Source organism: Camarhynchus parvulus, chromosome 7, assembly GCF_901933205.1.
Source record: "Camarhynchus parvulus chromosome 7, STF_HiC, whole genome shotgun sequence".
NCBI classification, from domain to species: Eukaryota; Metazoa; Chordata; class Aves; order Passeriformes; family Thraupidae; genus Camarhynchus; species Camarhynchus parvulus.
The window spans coordinates 27,067,286-27,083,473 of NC_044577.1; the positions used below are offsets into that span (position 1 = coordinate 27,067,286).

At 41.2% G+C, this 16,188-nt stretch overlaps 1 protein-coding gene across 7 annotated transcripts in view; it reads right to left on the bottom strand.

Annotated features, from left to right (window-relative positions):
- SEMA5B (semaphorin 5B) overlaps nt 1–16,188 on the bottom strand; it is a 268,944-nt gene that overhangs the window by 184,914 nt on the left and 67,842 nt on the right. For 4 of the 7 annotated variants that reach the window (XM_030951860.1, XM_030951859.1, XM_030951858.1 and 1 more), the window contains exons 2-3: nt 9,612–9,835; nt 260–320 (exon numbers count right to left, since the gene is read on the bottom strand). The gene's annotated coding sequence lies outside the window, so the exon portion shown is untranslated. The remainder of the gene's footprint in view (nt 1–259; nt 321–9,611; nt 9,836–16,188) is intronic. The other 3 variants (XM_030951863.1, XM_030951862.1, XM_030951861.1) reach the window with 1 other exon arrangement.

Below are 16,188 nucleotides of genomic sequence, written 5' to 3' on the forward strand. Positions count from 1 at the left end.
CTTGTAACATTTCCTGCAATACTGACAGATGTCTTAGGCTTTCTTCCCGCAGATTAGGCAACCATTACTGGAGTTCTTAGATAAACAAGAAGCTGATAAAGCAAAGCATCTAAAATGGCATGATTGACTTTGAAACCATGTCTGCTTTCAGTGACTTCCCTGCGAGCTTGTTGTGAGGTAGACAGGGTCTAGCAAAGCTCTGGAAAGAGTGTAAACACAGGTCTAAAACAAGGCTCCAAACATGATATTATTTACTTACAGCTTCTGCATTACTGAAGTGTCATATTCGAAGTCATGCTCCAGGGAGAATCTTAAGTGACCTGTGGAAACACCAGAAAACCAGTTTTTAGTGGATATTTCTAACTACATATTCTAACAGATAGGGGAGAATTTTGACATTGTTTGGAAATCAAATGTAATGTAAATATTATTTAAGTTTAACCACAAAGCAGTGTAAAAATTTTTCCTTAATGCTTACCTGAAGGTTGCTTCAAAACTAGCTTTAGCTGCAATTATTTGCTTTCTGCAAAAAATCCTAGCCCACAGATTGGGCAGCAGAAAATGTTTGTGGAAACAATAAATATTTTAACACAATCAATCTAACTGAGAAATTCTGCAGCCCTCTCTGAACTTTTCATAATCCTAAATGCTTCATCCTCACAGAAGAGACAAGGAATCACTCTTGTCCCGGTTTCCAAGTGGGAGATTTGCACCTGTGAGAAATGTAAGCTGTGAACTCATATCTTACTCCTCACTGCAATGCTCTCTTTGGGAACACTCCTATCCCCACCATCCATCAACCTGCCTCATCATTCACTCCTGCTGGAGTTCACTGCACCTTCCATTCTGCCAGTTGAACTACAGATGTGCTCAGGTTAGTCAAGAATTATTTGAATTGCTCAAGTAAATGCAGGAGCTGCAGCCAGAGGATGTGTGAGTGCAGCCTACATGATTTGCTCCCAGACTCACAGCAGGCGTGGCAGGGCAGGAGAGCCTCTACACTGGCTGTGAGCCATAAATCCCCTCTTTGAAACACCAAAAGCAAAGCTCAGAATGAACACATTTGCTCAAGACACCCACATCTGAAAGGTTATTCTCACTGTTTTCACCCTTATGTCTTATCCAAACCCCACAACAGTCTCCTGAAAGTAAAAAGGCAAAAAATAAGAAAAATTCTAACAAATTATAGATCAGTTTGTACTAATTTATCCTTTAGTTATGGCAGCACCAAAAAGCCTACCCCGTGCCTGAACTCTTTGCATTGAGCACAGTGCAGACATTGGCTGTGGCAGTCTCTGCTCCCTGGAGCTCACCAGCAAGAGATCGAAGAGCTAAAACTGTAGGCAGGGAAAAGACAGAGACAGTAAAAATTGGAGGACACTTCTGTACAATGGCTTGTGAACACAAATCCCACTCAGTAAGTAAGAAATGAATCACTGTGAAGAGATTCTGACCCTGCTACCCATTATGCTCAACAGACAAACTCAATGAAATAATTTATCCAGTTATTTACATGGCTTCCATTAGAGCAATGTCTGAGCATTCACAAACCAGATGGGTTTTTCCTCACTGTGCTCCTGAGAAGGAGCACATGCTGCTAATGCTACATCACAGACAAGGAGTAGAGATACTAAAAAGACAAAATGCTTTTTCCAGGGAAACTAGTATCTGATCTGACAAAATTCTATATAATGCCAGAGGGCTTCTGTAGGTTAAGGTGTTGCTCTCAGGGACAGGCCATCAGGCTTTAGCCATAGGCAGACTTCTTACCACCCTGGTAATTATTTTTTGAACAATGGCTTCTATACAGTATGAATCAGGAAAAGTGAAAGAGAAAAAGGGAAAGGGAGGGTAAAAAGGGAAAATAGGAAAAAAACATTATAAAGGAAAGACATGATAAATGTAGCACCATCTGAAAAAAACCAAACTGCAGAAACAGAGGAACCAGTCATGCAGTTCACTGAGAGGACTGAAGCAATTGTTTCCTTCAAGAAACCTCATTCATCACATTTCCATAACCCAGAAAAGGCTCTCACAGTCCTCTCTTTCAACATACTAAGACTAACATGCCTACAGACTCTTCACATTTCCTTCTTTCTCCTATCAGTCTTTTCCTCATGGAAGAAATCATAGGAAAGGGATGAAGATGAGAACATTTCTGCAGCTGTTCTGCCAGGGCTGAATCCTGAAGGTGGGACACCCAAAGGAACCCAGGGGTGACAGAGTACCCACCAAAAGGACTCAGTCTTCACTGTCAGATAACTCCTGCTTCTTTAAAATGGTGACAGTGGAAATGCTCCTTTGGTGACATCCTAGGAGCCAGATCGGAGCCCAGCACACCATCTTGTGAAAAAACAAGATCCATCTGTTAGCTCAAACCTCCAGGGCTGGCAGGTAGTCTTTCCTATACAGAAAGCCACTGGACAGCACAAACTCTTAAGTTTCATCAGCAGAAGAATTCTGTCTGCACACTGCCTCTCTAAACTCCCCGTTGGCTAGAGAATAGAGGATTCCCTAAATGAACCCTTTGATCTGCAAGACACTGAGCCTTCTCCTGAAATTTCTTCTCAGACATTTGAATTCCCTGCTGGGTTACAGCATGAAACCTTTCTCATCTCTCCATTAAAGCAGCAGATAGACAGATGGGATAGTCTTCATCTTTCAGGACTCTTGAAGTTCATTTCCCATCAATTTTATCAGGAATGCTCACAGCTCCTGTTAAGTTTAAGAGAACCAAAGCTATAGATTGTGCTCAAAGCCAGGAGAATCCCAAGCCTGGTAGTCCCTCCACAAGCTGACATCAATTAAAAAGAAGCAACGTAATATAAACAACAGTATAATGGCCAAACTTCCCCCTCCACACATGTTGCCAAATCATTTTTGAAAACTCTTCAAGCACTGGTTTTTATAGCCCAGTAAGTGCTGTTAGTGGAGGTGGAGCTGTACCAGAACCACCACTGGATCTAAATGTCTTCTCTTTATTAATGGGTTTTATTCTCTCTTCATTGCCAGTCAAAGGCAACAAGGTGTTATTGCCCTTTTGCAAGCCATAAAAAATCTAACACAGCAGATGGATTACACACCTCACCCAAGGTCCCTTGGGACACCCATATTTGCACAGAGAACTGATCCCAAAATGCCACATACCCAGTGCCCTGCCCTTCCCTCCAGCCCAGCCTAATTCTCTGAATTTCATGATTATTCAAAAGTCTATTTAAAGCCTACAGCTATGGGTGTGTGCAAGAAATTAAGGCTGAGCCAAAAAGTATGACTAGAGCAACTCTGGTTGAGATTCTTAGTAAGAGTGAAATTTCACACAGAGCTGGGAGGCTTTAACCTGACATGGAAAAAAGGTGGCATGTGTCAACTGGGTTATGATGTGAACCCCCAAGAAGATACAGCAGCAATGCCAGTGTCCCCTTCCCACACTCCAATGGTAGCCACACAGCCTAGAACAGCTTTCCCAAGCCTTCTCCTTGCTTTTAGAGCAAGTGCTGCTATGAAACAGGAAAAAAGCAGATGCAGAGGAAGAGCTACTAATACCTCTTGCAGTTTCCAGGCATAGTTACACACTGAAATGAAGCAGCCAGGAGAGCTGACAAAGTTCATAGACACACAGCCATGGTTTACTACTCAAACCATTCTAAGCTCTTTAGGTAAGCTTTGTTATTACAGATGGTATTGCATGCCCTAGATCTGATGTCCAGAATGGGGTTGCTCTCTGTAATCCTTCAGAGGCTGCACATAAATCACAGAATGCTTCACCTCTTGACACATGGCACTAATAGATGATAATGTAAATGGTGCAATGTTTTAACCTTAACAGGCATTTGCTTAGGTTATTTTAGACAAAAATGAGGTCAGGAACTGTGGTCATGAGCCTTAATCTCCAAGAGCCTGTCTGGAATCATCTGGAGCCCTCTGGCTTGTGCAGGAAGCAAAAGGCTGAGGGTGCAAAGGGGGAGTGGGCTCTGCTGTCCCACTCCTGCACAGCTGCACCCCACAGTGCCCCCTGCACCTCCCACCTCCTACTTTGCCTATAGTAAGAAACAGCAACTGCAGCAGAATAATTGCTGTGGAAATTATTTTGAAGGCATCAACCCCTAAACACAGAGAGTAAACAAAATCTGCTCTTCCACTTTTCTCAGGCATCTGAGGGAAGTCCTTTATAAACCATGAGATAAGAGCAGACTCGCTGTTCAGACTGCATATCTGCCTGGTTCCTTAGATACCACCGAAAGCCCAAAGGCACAGCTTGGCATCTCATCCCCTTCTTATAAACTCTTTCAGAAAGTTACAGCTGATTTTGACACAAAGATGATGAGAAATGGGGAGCTATTTGTGCCATTCTGGAGAACATGCCAAATCCTGTATTAACACCCCTAACCCTGCTAAAAACAAAATAAAGCTAAAAAAACCCCAACAACCAAACCAGCAAAAAGCAATCCTTCTGTTTGCTACTGATTAGGCAGCCGAATTAAAACTGATGAAGTGATTGGATAGGATCCAAAGCTGTTTATCTGCACATAAATCACAGACATGCTTTACTCAGCCAGTATGGATTTACTGAGCTAGAGGAAAGACCTCGTCCTCAGAATGCTGATTATTACAGCAATTAAAATATCAGTGAAGCAAACATTTTGGGTAGAAAGCTGTTAGGGGTTACTAGAGAAATCCTTCCATTATATATGAATTCAATCAGGCTTCAAATTTTTAAAAAGGGGAGTTTTAATAGAGGGTTTCTTTTTTCTGATTAAGTATATGTTGCTAGAAAAATCAAATTCAAACAGAGAAAAGATACAAAATAGCTAGCCGGACATGCCAAAGGAGATTAGAAAGGAAGGCTGATACATATTTTATGATCACAAGGGAATAAAAAAAATAAATTGAGAGATGTACTGTCAAACCAGACACAGTGTTAATAGCTAAAGTTATATGGCAGTAAGAACTGCTGTTCCCACAGCTATTAATGTAAAACTGAAAATGTGGAGCAAGCTGCAGCAAAGAAAAATAAATCACACTTTTTTTTTCTTTTTCAATTTGAAAATATATATAAAATAAATCCCTACCCCCATCACTCACTCTCTGCATCCCAATCCCTCGACACCAAGACTGTCATTTCAGCAAGCTACAGCTTCCAGGCAAGTGAGACAAGTGACAATTTCTTCCTATTAATCATTGCTAATTTATTTATGCAACTTTTCTACTTATGAGAATCATTGGCCTGGAGATTATTTCCTCTTTCCCCTTTGAGTCCTGAGAAACTATTTAACATGGGAAGTAGTTCAGGGGGGTAAAGAGGGGAGAGTGTCATGTAGCCAAGTTACGCATCCCAGCTGGAATTTGGGATGATGTCTTGCAGTTCTGGCTCCTTCAGCCAAGTTTCATACAGGAAGCACGGACGCGCCAAGGGTGCAGCGAAATCCACTGGAGCCAATAAATAGCACTTGAGTCCATTAACACACTCCTGCTATGGATCCCTTCACGAAACCTCAGCCACCTTGCAACCAGCTTGCTCGTGAGGCAGCCAACAACTTGCATAGGGGAAAGGTTCAGGAGCCAAGGGATCCTCTGGTGAAGCCTCACAGATGTAGAGTGTGTGTGCATGTAGGATGCGTATCCAGAGCCCTGCCAGAAGAGGCAAACACTGCAGATATATAAGGCTTATATGGAATAGTGGCCATGGAAGGTCACGGTGTCACTAGTGAGGTACAAGGCAAATTGCTATGAAGAACTTCACAAGGCCCTTGAAGACAACTCACTTCTTGCCCAGAGGGTCCTCTCCAAGCCTGGGATGGGTCCAGAGGTACTGCAGAGGAGCAGGCATCCTCATCAGTTCATGCAGTTTTTGCCCATCCACAACAACCTGTTTCAGCTAGGAAAAAGGCCTAGGAAAACATTCTAAAATTTGTAGATTAAAATTTTGTAATGCATGCATTACAAGTCTGATTGTTATTTCAAAGCTATCAGTAGCAAGAATAATTTCACCTACCATAGAAATACCTCCATGATAACTTTCCAGAGTAAGAGATAACTTTGCTGGAAAGTAGCTGACAAATTACTTGACAAATTTGTCAACTATTTTGGAGCCATCAAGATAAAAGGCTTTATATGTTGTATGATTTTTTTATGTATATATATAAAACACTTTTATTGGACTGTTGATAAAAGCCTGAGCTACAAAGGAACTTTTTCCCCCATCTGAGAAAAGGCAAGCTGCTAGACAAATCAGTTCAATCTCTGCCTTTCAAACAATATAAAGCAGTATAACTTTCAGGAGTAACACCTCATCTGTTTTTTTCTCCAGACTGCCTATCAGGAATCAAGCATTAAGTAAACATTTGAAAAGTGTTCCTCTGAGAGCAAAGGTTTAGATTTGAGTCACAGGATCCATTGAAAAGAAAAATTGCTTCTGTGCATTGGGACAGTGCCTTCCCTTCTGAAAAGTTTCTAAAAAGAGCAAATGGAGATAATCTTTTTACAAGGTATAACCCATACGGAAATTCATTATTCTTTACCTTTAAAAAAAGTCAAGATATTTCAGAAAGTGAGAATGGAATCACTATTTTAAAACTATTAAAAATATGCAGATGATTTTCTAACAACTATAGCTGGTAAAGGCATGGTTAAAGTGCTTTATCATGGTCTAAAGTGAAGCTCTGATTGATGAGAATATGAGATAAACAAAAGAGGTAAAGACATAATAGAGCCCTAAATCACTAAGAGTATTTAATTCAGAAGTGGGGGATATATACCCAGTGATTGTTGATTAAATATTTTAAGGATCTATTCTTCTCCCAGCACAAAACACCCTAGAGTGGCTTCAGCACTGCAGCTCCCTGAAGGCTGCATTACTGCTCGTTAGCCCCGTGCAATCACCACTGTGGATGCAGAGCTGAAAGGAATCATTGTTCCTGCTGCACAAAAGCTAAACTGAGCCTCCAGAGAAGGTGAATGATTTGCAAAGGATTTTACAGCAGACCAGTGGCACAGCTGGGGGAAGGGGGAAACCCCAACTTACCAGCCGGTGCTTCCCAGACACAATTCCTCATTGCTTGCAAGAACACCCTGAAGTTAGGCATTGTTTTCATTCCTGCCTTTTCCACACAGCCATGACTATTAACTTCAGACTGTCACCAAAACCATGTACATATCCATGGAAGGTCACAGAGGCAGGGCCCAGGATAGTGCTCGAAGACAAGACTTAGCTCTAGGTTCTACTTTCAAGAGCTGCGAAAGATAAACTCTTTCCTTCAGTGGATTTAAATTGGAGATGAAAGTTTGATCCTAAAAGGCCTAAACTAGACTTACAGCGGCTTGGAAATAGTCTTCTGTCATAGCCAACATTAGTCCTGAATTCAGTCTGATTACACAGCATTGAGTATGGCAGGCATCTGAGGACAGAGCATAATCCCACACCAGAGCACACTGGATACACAGGCAAGGCAGGGTAAATCATGGAGCCAGACAGAATGTCCTGGATGGTCACACCAAGCTGCACACTTCTCTTTAACATCAAGAATTTTTTAAGATTAATGAAATCACTAAGATTAATTTAGGTGATTAGATGAGTCAAAAATTCAGAGGGAGCTGTTCTTCATTACTTTCTACCCCCTCCTTTGGCTACTCCAAGAGACCTTTTAAGGGACAGGTGATCTTTTTAAGATATAGTTATTGTTCTCATTAGCACTAAATCCATTAATACGAATATGAAAAGAATTCAAGGAGAGACAGAAAATGACTGCAAATATCTTTAGTTAAATAAAATTCCTATTTTTCCTCCAAAGAGTACAGCTGCACCATTCTGGTGTAGAATGTACCACTCTGGGCAAGGAAGATCAAAGAAGTAAAAGCCACTGAGCCAAGTTCACCTTTCACATTGTTTCTTAGCCAGACCCAGGATACTGAGAGCAGTTCTGCCCAGGAAATCTCCAACATGACTCTTTCCTGATTAAAGCTTGATCTGTTGACATTGACACATCCACTCTTTTGGTTTTGCCAGGTCTTTCAAAGAAGAGATTTGAAGGGACCAAGCCTGTGCTGCTGGTGCTGTCGGCTGCTCGGCTTTCCACCAGCTCACTCAGCAGGACATGGGTGAAACAGCAACAGGGCCAGGGCTTTTACAGGCCAGTGATCCCCAGCCTGCACAGCCAGGTCACAAACTAAAGTACTGGAAGTACAAGCAAATTTTAAGATCAAATTCACAGGACTTTTAGGATCCCTGATATGCAGTCAAACAGTTCTCAATAAAAAAACTTTCCTCTGCCCCTAGACTGCCCAGGGTACAGGAGAGACTTGCTCGAGCAAGCCTCTGGAGCATAAGGAGCACAGGACTGTCCCTTTTTTCTCTAGGCACTGTGGCACTTGGTCCCTCTGGATGTGTATTTTTGTCCAGCAGCAGAGTTAGGCCATATGATCCCATTCTCCCTTGTGAGATGACCAAGTCTATGGTCAGTGTAGCAACCTGCAAAAGGACAGTGTATCTGGGATTTCTGGGGCTTTCTGAACACGTCTCTGCAGACTGCTGCCTGCTAATGGCACTTGATTGACTGATTCCTGCAGCCTCCTTCACGTGTCCTCTCTTCCAGAGGACTCCCAGCCTGGGAGCTGTCTGCAGGACTGAAACTGACACTTCCCCTGGAAAAACATCTTTGGGACCCATATGTCTTTGCCAGACAGACCAAAGGGAAATGAATCAACATGATTGGACCAGATCAGTTGTTCTGGAAAACTCTGTGTTGGGTCCATCATTCTACAAATTCAGACAAAAATATTTTATATTTCTGTTAGAATAAAAAAATTATTTTCAATAAGGAATTTAAAAATGTCTTTCCATTTTCCAAACTTAAACAACAACCTTTCCAAAGTGGAAACTCTTCCTAGTTTCAGACAGCACAAAATGAGCACAAACTATAAATAGTACCTTCTTGTAGTGCTCCTGTGGAAAATCTGTTGAGTTTTTGTGGGATATATTCTAGGACCAAACTAATCAATTTGTGCTCAGCATTCCCCTGCTTATACTACACATCTATCTGTCCTGAGTAACTGAGAAGTAGTAGGCTCTTGTGTAACAATGAACTCTGGCAAAACACACCAACACTATTTTGGATTTGAAATAGTATATAACCAGGGCCTGCATAAGTGACCCACCTTTTTAGTCAACTGTGATTTTCCCACCCATTATACAGCAGCTAAAAAGTTGCCTCAATTCCCTACACTGCAGCAGGCACACATTTCTTTTATAACCAAATGATTAGAGGAACATACATGCTTTATAGACAGTCTGAAATATAAGGATCCAAACAAAGTCAAGAGATAAAGTCCCACTGAGTCTAATGACAGCAGAGTTAAGTCACTGAGCCACTGGAAAATGCTGCACCTAATGTCTGTCATTCTTTGCCTTTTCCAGAATCACAAATAGGCTGTGGCAGCCTCAGGAACAGTGGCCAAGTCTTCCAGCTCCCAGATTTGTGGTTTAACTGCTTGACATATCCTCTCATCACTGGAGCAGGAGACAGAATGATCAGAGACCAAAACCCCTCACACTGAGCCATCTGAAAATATCATGTTTCAGCCCAACAGAGATGTGTGTCATTCCATCACTAACTCACCAGCCCAGAGGACAAGCCCAAGACAAACGTCCCGGCAGCAGTCCAAGGTCAGAGTCCCAGAAGGTAAACCCGTCAAGAATGGGTGATGTAAACGCTCCCTCTCAGAGACAGTCCCACTGCAGTCTTCTCTGAATCCCTTGGACTCTGCAAACTTCCTTCTCTGGCATGCCTCTTTGGACTTCTTCCTTCTAATTTTCACATAAGCTTGTTTGTGGATGATTTATCTATTTAAAAAAAAAGGCACATTTTTCCTCCATTAAAAAAGAAGTGTGTCTGCATTTGGCTGACACAAATAATGGTGTTACAAAGGCCTCTTTGAGGAAGGATCTCTCTACTTCATGTCCTTCCTCTTTGCTGAGTTATGTGACAAAGATCCTGGGAAAACAGCTCATAAACTTTGTGGTAAGCACTATCTCCCCTTCTCCCTTTTCCCTCCACACAAACATTTTTGAAACAATTTAAATTATCCCATTCTGGGTCTGAGCATTGAGTCTGATATGTCATAATTTCTGAAGGGCCTACTTTTTTTCCATCACCGACCAGGACACAGAATCCCTATTCAGTGTAAACGTAACTCAGTTTAATTTTTCCAAAGACCATTTATTTTTACTTTCTGGTATACACAAGTGAGTGACTATTACTTGATAGGCTAGAATTTCATGAAACCCAACTAAAATGAGGGCTCCAGATCACTAGATGCAGCATAAACATATGGTGAAAACTTTGTAATCGTCCCCAAGACTACAGAGGCATCCTGTGAGGCAGCCAGGAAAGGAACTGAAGTCAATTTTCTCAGTCCCTGTGCAGAGCCTTAAACATAAGCCATCTTTCCTCCATATCTCTGTTCTCAGAAAACACATATTTTCTCAGTTTCTGCCTAGCTAGCAAATATCAAAAGCAGTTTTCTGCCTCTAGTATCAACTCAGTTACAACAATTTTAATTGCAATTGGTTTCCTAAGTCATCATCTCCTCTCACAGTAATTTTTGCTGAAAATTTACCTCCTGTCATTGCATGGGCTCCATTCTAATCAAGCCACACTTTTCTCTCCACACTTTTGGCACTGCATTTAAAAATCAAAGTGCCAAATCCCTCTGTGAACTACTCAGATGCAGCACTTATATATGCCTATCAAATTCAGAGAGAAGTCAAACTTTGACCCTAAATAAGTTGATATTTGAAAACATGACAGTGCTTCTTTGGCTAGAGGAAAAAAGACATTACTTTAAAAGCCTTTACTTAATTCTTTGTATCTGTATTACAAAACAAGCAATTATAAATCTCCTCAGATTGTTCTAAACAGTACAAGTAAACCTATCAAAATGAGATGCACATGCCAGCATCACATAAATGCTTTTCCAAGCAGAAATGTTAAGCACAGTTGCAGCCCCACGTCAGGTCAGTGCAGTCCTGTAATAATTACAAGTGCTAAGAACAGAGCAAAGACCAGATTTAGGGCAGAACCCATCCTTTTTCACCTAAAAGAAAATAAATTTCCAAGAAAGCCGAAGAAAGAGTGAAGGAAACTTCAGAAAAGTGATGAAATCCCAAGCCTGCCACTAGATGCAGAGCCAATGATGGCTCTGTTAGTGAGCTAAAGAGGAATGGCACAAAGGATGGAGAATCTGCCAGACACTGACAAGCCCAAATAAAATGAAGAGTTATAAACACTTATAAAGAAAGACTTGTTTCCCCCAGTGAACTACTCTGTTCAACTGCAGACCCAAAGCAGACACAGAACTAGTCTACGGTATCTAACCAAAAAAATGTGACTGACCCCTACTTAAAGGAGGGAAGATATTTTAAGTAAGTCCTTAATTTAACAACATAGGAAAGACGTCCCCCCACAAAGCACTGCCCATTTTACACAGGGATAAAGATGGGGTCTGCTGGGGGAAGACCACCTGGCATTTGCACCCTAAGGAGCAACTCAATGTCACAGCATAAAGGACTAAAGCTGGAATCAGTTACATAGCTGGGTCCAGTACATGCTACACAGTAGTTGATAAACATTTGTCATGTGTTATATAGGTCCAAAAAATATTCTGGCCAAACACTGTGGAAGTATTACCTTTCCTATGGCCCTGGAACACTACCAGTATAACTTTCATAGGTTATTGTTCAACTGCTTCAATGCCTCATATGAGAGGTGGATTAAATCTGTGACTATCCCCAGCCAAAAAGATTGAGTTAGTGCACCAAAATCTCTTGTGCTGACTCCTGATAACTCACATTTACTTTCCTCAGCCTTTACAGCTTCTTTCTTTGACATTTACTGCCAGTGCAACCGCTGCCATTGTTTCCACTGAACATCACAAACACTTTGTTACTAATTTTCACCAAAGAGCAGAGAAGATCTGGGAGTAACTGGGATGGCAAGTTCTCCAAGCAACGTACAAACTTTTGATTGCAACAGAAACCTAGAAGCAAAAACTGTAAATCTCACAACTGGAGGGAGAGTTTGCAGCCAAGGTGACCTATACATCCAGTAAGGGATGCTGCAGAACCAAGAGACAGGACAGATTGCAAAAATGGACTCACTTGTACTGCAGAGGAAATAACGTCCACAGCAGTATAGATGATTTCCTGCAAGTGTTTATGTATTTGCACTGGGGAAAGAAACTTGACTAGCAACCAGGTTTCCATCTGAAAATCTCTGGTAGCTGGAAACTGCTTTTTTCCACTTCTCCAATGAAAATCTCAAAGCTCAAAGATCTCTATAAAGCAATGTTTTTACAGGAATAAATTTATCTTTCAGCCAGCTTTCTAACACACACATCCATAGTAGCACATAACAACCAGTGCTAGTATTTAGGCTGCCCTATTTTTCTTGCTGAAAGCAATACTAGTCTATTTCTCTTTAGGACACCTCCCATTTTAATTTCAGATAATTACAGAATAAAATCTACTGTTTACAGAGTTGACAGAGACCAAGGCCTAAAGACTTATTTTCCAGTGTACAGTTAGATCCCTAACAAGCTCTGCCCATCAGATTATTCCATTAATTTTCCAAATGACATGAGATCACAGTTTTACATTAATTTCCTGATGATTATCTAGGTGCTGGAAAAATTGCATCAAATTTTGAGCAGTTCAAACCCTTATGAGAATTCTGTTTCTTAAACACAGTAATGATCAGCTGTTTTGGACAATAGAAACCACTTCCAAGCACTGGATGTTACCCTTTCATTTTCAGACATTGCAAAACTCATCAGTTGGCAATCATTAACTGTTAGCTGGGATCCCTATGCAATCTCTTCAATTTGTGCCTATCAATATATTTAAAATAAAGCAAGAACTATCAACTCTACATCTGTACTACAAAAAGATAAACAGTTTTGTTAATCACTTTTCTTTATTGTATCAGAATCCCTGATTTAAATATCAGTATCTGTTCTTACACTGTTCACCAATTCCAGTAAATTTGCACTGGAAATACATTTGGCTCACTTTTACTCAGATGTGAGGTTCTGGCAGTGTGCATTTGTAGTCTCTTTTCCATAAAGCCTTCCTGGCAACACAGAGACAAAGCTGTGGCTGTTTTCAGACATGGTCCTAAAATGTGCTGTAAGCAGGCAGGAGCCCAAGAGCCCATTTGGAGCAGCAAGCCCTGCAGGTCAGGAATTTAAGATCACCCACTGTGTAACAACAGCCATGGGGTCAGCTCTGCCTCAAGGAAACAGCAGGAATGGAATACAAGAGTAGGATTTCCAGCAGGTACCTGTGAGGTGTCCACTGTCCTCAAACAGTGAAGAGTGAAGCACCCAAACCCCCCACAACCCCATGAAGAGTTCCCCCCAGGCTTTCTATAACACAGTTTTGACCAGGCACAAAAGTCATGAGGCTGTAAATCTCCACCTGTACAACCACAGCACACTTAAGTTTTTGTTTCATATTATGAACATACAAAATATCCAATTTCTTTCTTCACTGTTAGAGAAAGAAGAAGGATTCTACAATGCTACCATAGTGCCTTTATCCAAACACGGATTATTAATACAACTAATGGTCATGATGGACAAGGCTGACAAAACACCACTGGACTCTGCTGTTGAACCCACTGTATCAGGCAGGAAAGACTGAGTGTCACACTTGATGATTTCAGAAAACAAAGTATTTCTACCTAGTTTGTCATAACTACATCATTAAGCAAATTATTTCCCTTTTCTGCCAGCCCCTAACCATCTAAAAGTTTAGCCTCATTTCCAGTTTGAATTTGCCCTTTATTAAATTGAATTCACTGTTCTTTGTGTTACCACTTGTGTTACGTATCATTTCCTTTTCCTGGTATTAAATGACCCTTAAGATGATCATGCTGCCATTAAGCATTTTCTAGATGAAACTGGCTAAATTCATTCCTGCTTCTGTATCTCCTTTAATGGTGCAGTGTTCCTTTGGAGTCTGGTTTCTGACACTAAGAGCATGATCTTGGTGCATGATGCTACAGGTGTGATTTTAGCAACAGCATAATGACACATTTGTAAATTTTCTTATCCCAACTAAGCTGCTTTTCAACCTTCACTAAAAAGACCAGTGTTTTGGTAACTTCCATCAACAAATACTTCTTTTTCTGACTGCTTTCATTTTGCATCATCTCAGGATAGATTTGCTGATTCAGACCAGACACTTCCCTGGTGGCACCACAAACACCTATACATGGAACTAAAAACCCATTGGGTCTCAGTACTGCCCAAGCCTTTGGCAGAGAGAGCTGGCAATCAGGGTCACAGTGATGTGAGAGGCACTGGCTTATGCTGTCAAACAGGAATGAAGTTAAGAACTCTTATCTTTTCCTAAATCTTGGGCTGTGGGGTACAGGATTTATTGTGGAGTTAGGCATCCAACATCAGTAAGGTTAATCCAGTTGTGAGTTTCAGCTGAGCTGCCTGTCCCTTCATTTACACATTCTTTTAACTCAGCTGTGTTTCATATGCATTTTACCTTTCACTGTTCAAGTGCAATTTGACACAGTCATTTCCTCACCTGTGATCCTTTCCTGTATGTCCTTCTTTGCACCTGGACCAAACCCCATTTTGGAAAGACATTTCTGAGCTACCTTAATAGGCTAAGCCTCCCATATTTCAAATCAGCATCAATGGACAGAAGCAAGCAAACTTGTCTGTTCAGTTCAGGCACAGACATCCCTCCCAGTTGCCTTCTGCATGTGTGCACATGCAGTCACACAATCACACCTGTTTCTTCACCTGTAGGATCAAACCTCTTGAAATTCTTCCATGCTTAACTTGCAAATAACTTATAACCCAACCAGAGACCCACCTAGAAGACTGCTAACAGTACCTTCATTCTGCCTGCCAATGCTGTTCACTTCTAAGCCTTTTTTTTTAACAAATATGGATATGGACATATGTATGTATGTGTATGCATATGTTTGCATATTTCTGTATGTGTGTATACATGTACATGTCTGCACATTTATGTATGTAAGTGTAAATATATATATAGTTACACAGACACTCATTTGTAATTTTGGCCTCATATGCCCCCAAAGAACAAAACACTTGAAAATTATTCTTCCGCTAGGGCTATGGCAGCATGGCAAAAATCTCTCTGCTCTTAATTAGTCAAAGGCTCTTAAACTCAGGGAGTTATAAACTACCCGAAGTAGAAATCTATTGAATGTAAGTAATGTGCTTTAGATAAGCAGCAGGGAATAAAGTACAAGATGGCCCAGTGTTACTTGTCTTGACAAAGTTTTACTTTCCCTGGGTCAGCAGCAGAGCTTTTAGTGTTCTTTCTTTACTTTTAATGAAACTTTACCACAGAATCTCCCCTGTACCATGACCTGGAATTCAGAAAAACAATGCAACAGCCTATATATTTTTCTGATTATATTTTCCAGAGCCAATTTCACACAGACTGTTTATAAGTCACTCACCAGAAAGCAGAAAAGAAGAAAAGAACATTTTCCATCTCTTTACTGAAAAGCAAAAAGCCTCAAACCAAACAAAATTGTACACAGCTGTGTGACACCAGCAGTGACTTTTATGATACCATATGCCCTGCTGAATGGTGTTTCACTCAGCTGATGTAGCCTTACTGAAAGGTTAATAAAGAGGCATGATCTTCAGCTAATAAAGGCTGAGTCTGTTATAAAGGAGATGGATTTCAATTTGCAAGGAGAAAGAGGGGAGGGAAAGAGACAGGCAGGAGAAATCCGCTGAGGGCTCTGTTGGCACACCATGACTTGCAGCGCAGGGACAAGGGGCCTTTTATGGGGTTTCACTATGACAGCACATGGGGCAAGCAGAGCCAGGACCTGCTCCAAAGCCCCCTGCAAGGTTCTTTCCCCAGAGCCACACAGCAAACCCAGAGCGTGTTTTCCAGCTTAAGCATAAGAGAAACCAACATCTCAGTTCTCATCTGCTTCTGTGTTTGACACTATTTATCACTCTGATGAGCTATGTTACAAATAAAAAGATATGAGGGGGTTGCCAGCCTGGGGGACTTTTTTCATCTAGGATGCAAACGAAAGTCTGAAATGCAAACCACTTTAGAAGCACACACATGGAATTGGGAGATGCACCATCCCTGGGAGATGGGGCTGGGCCACCCACAGG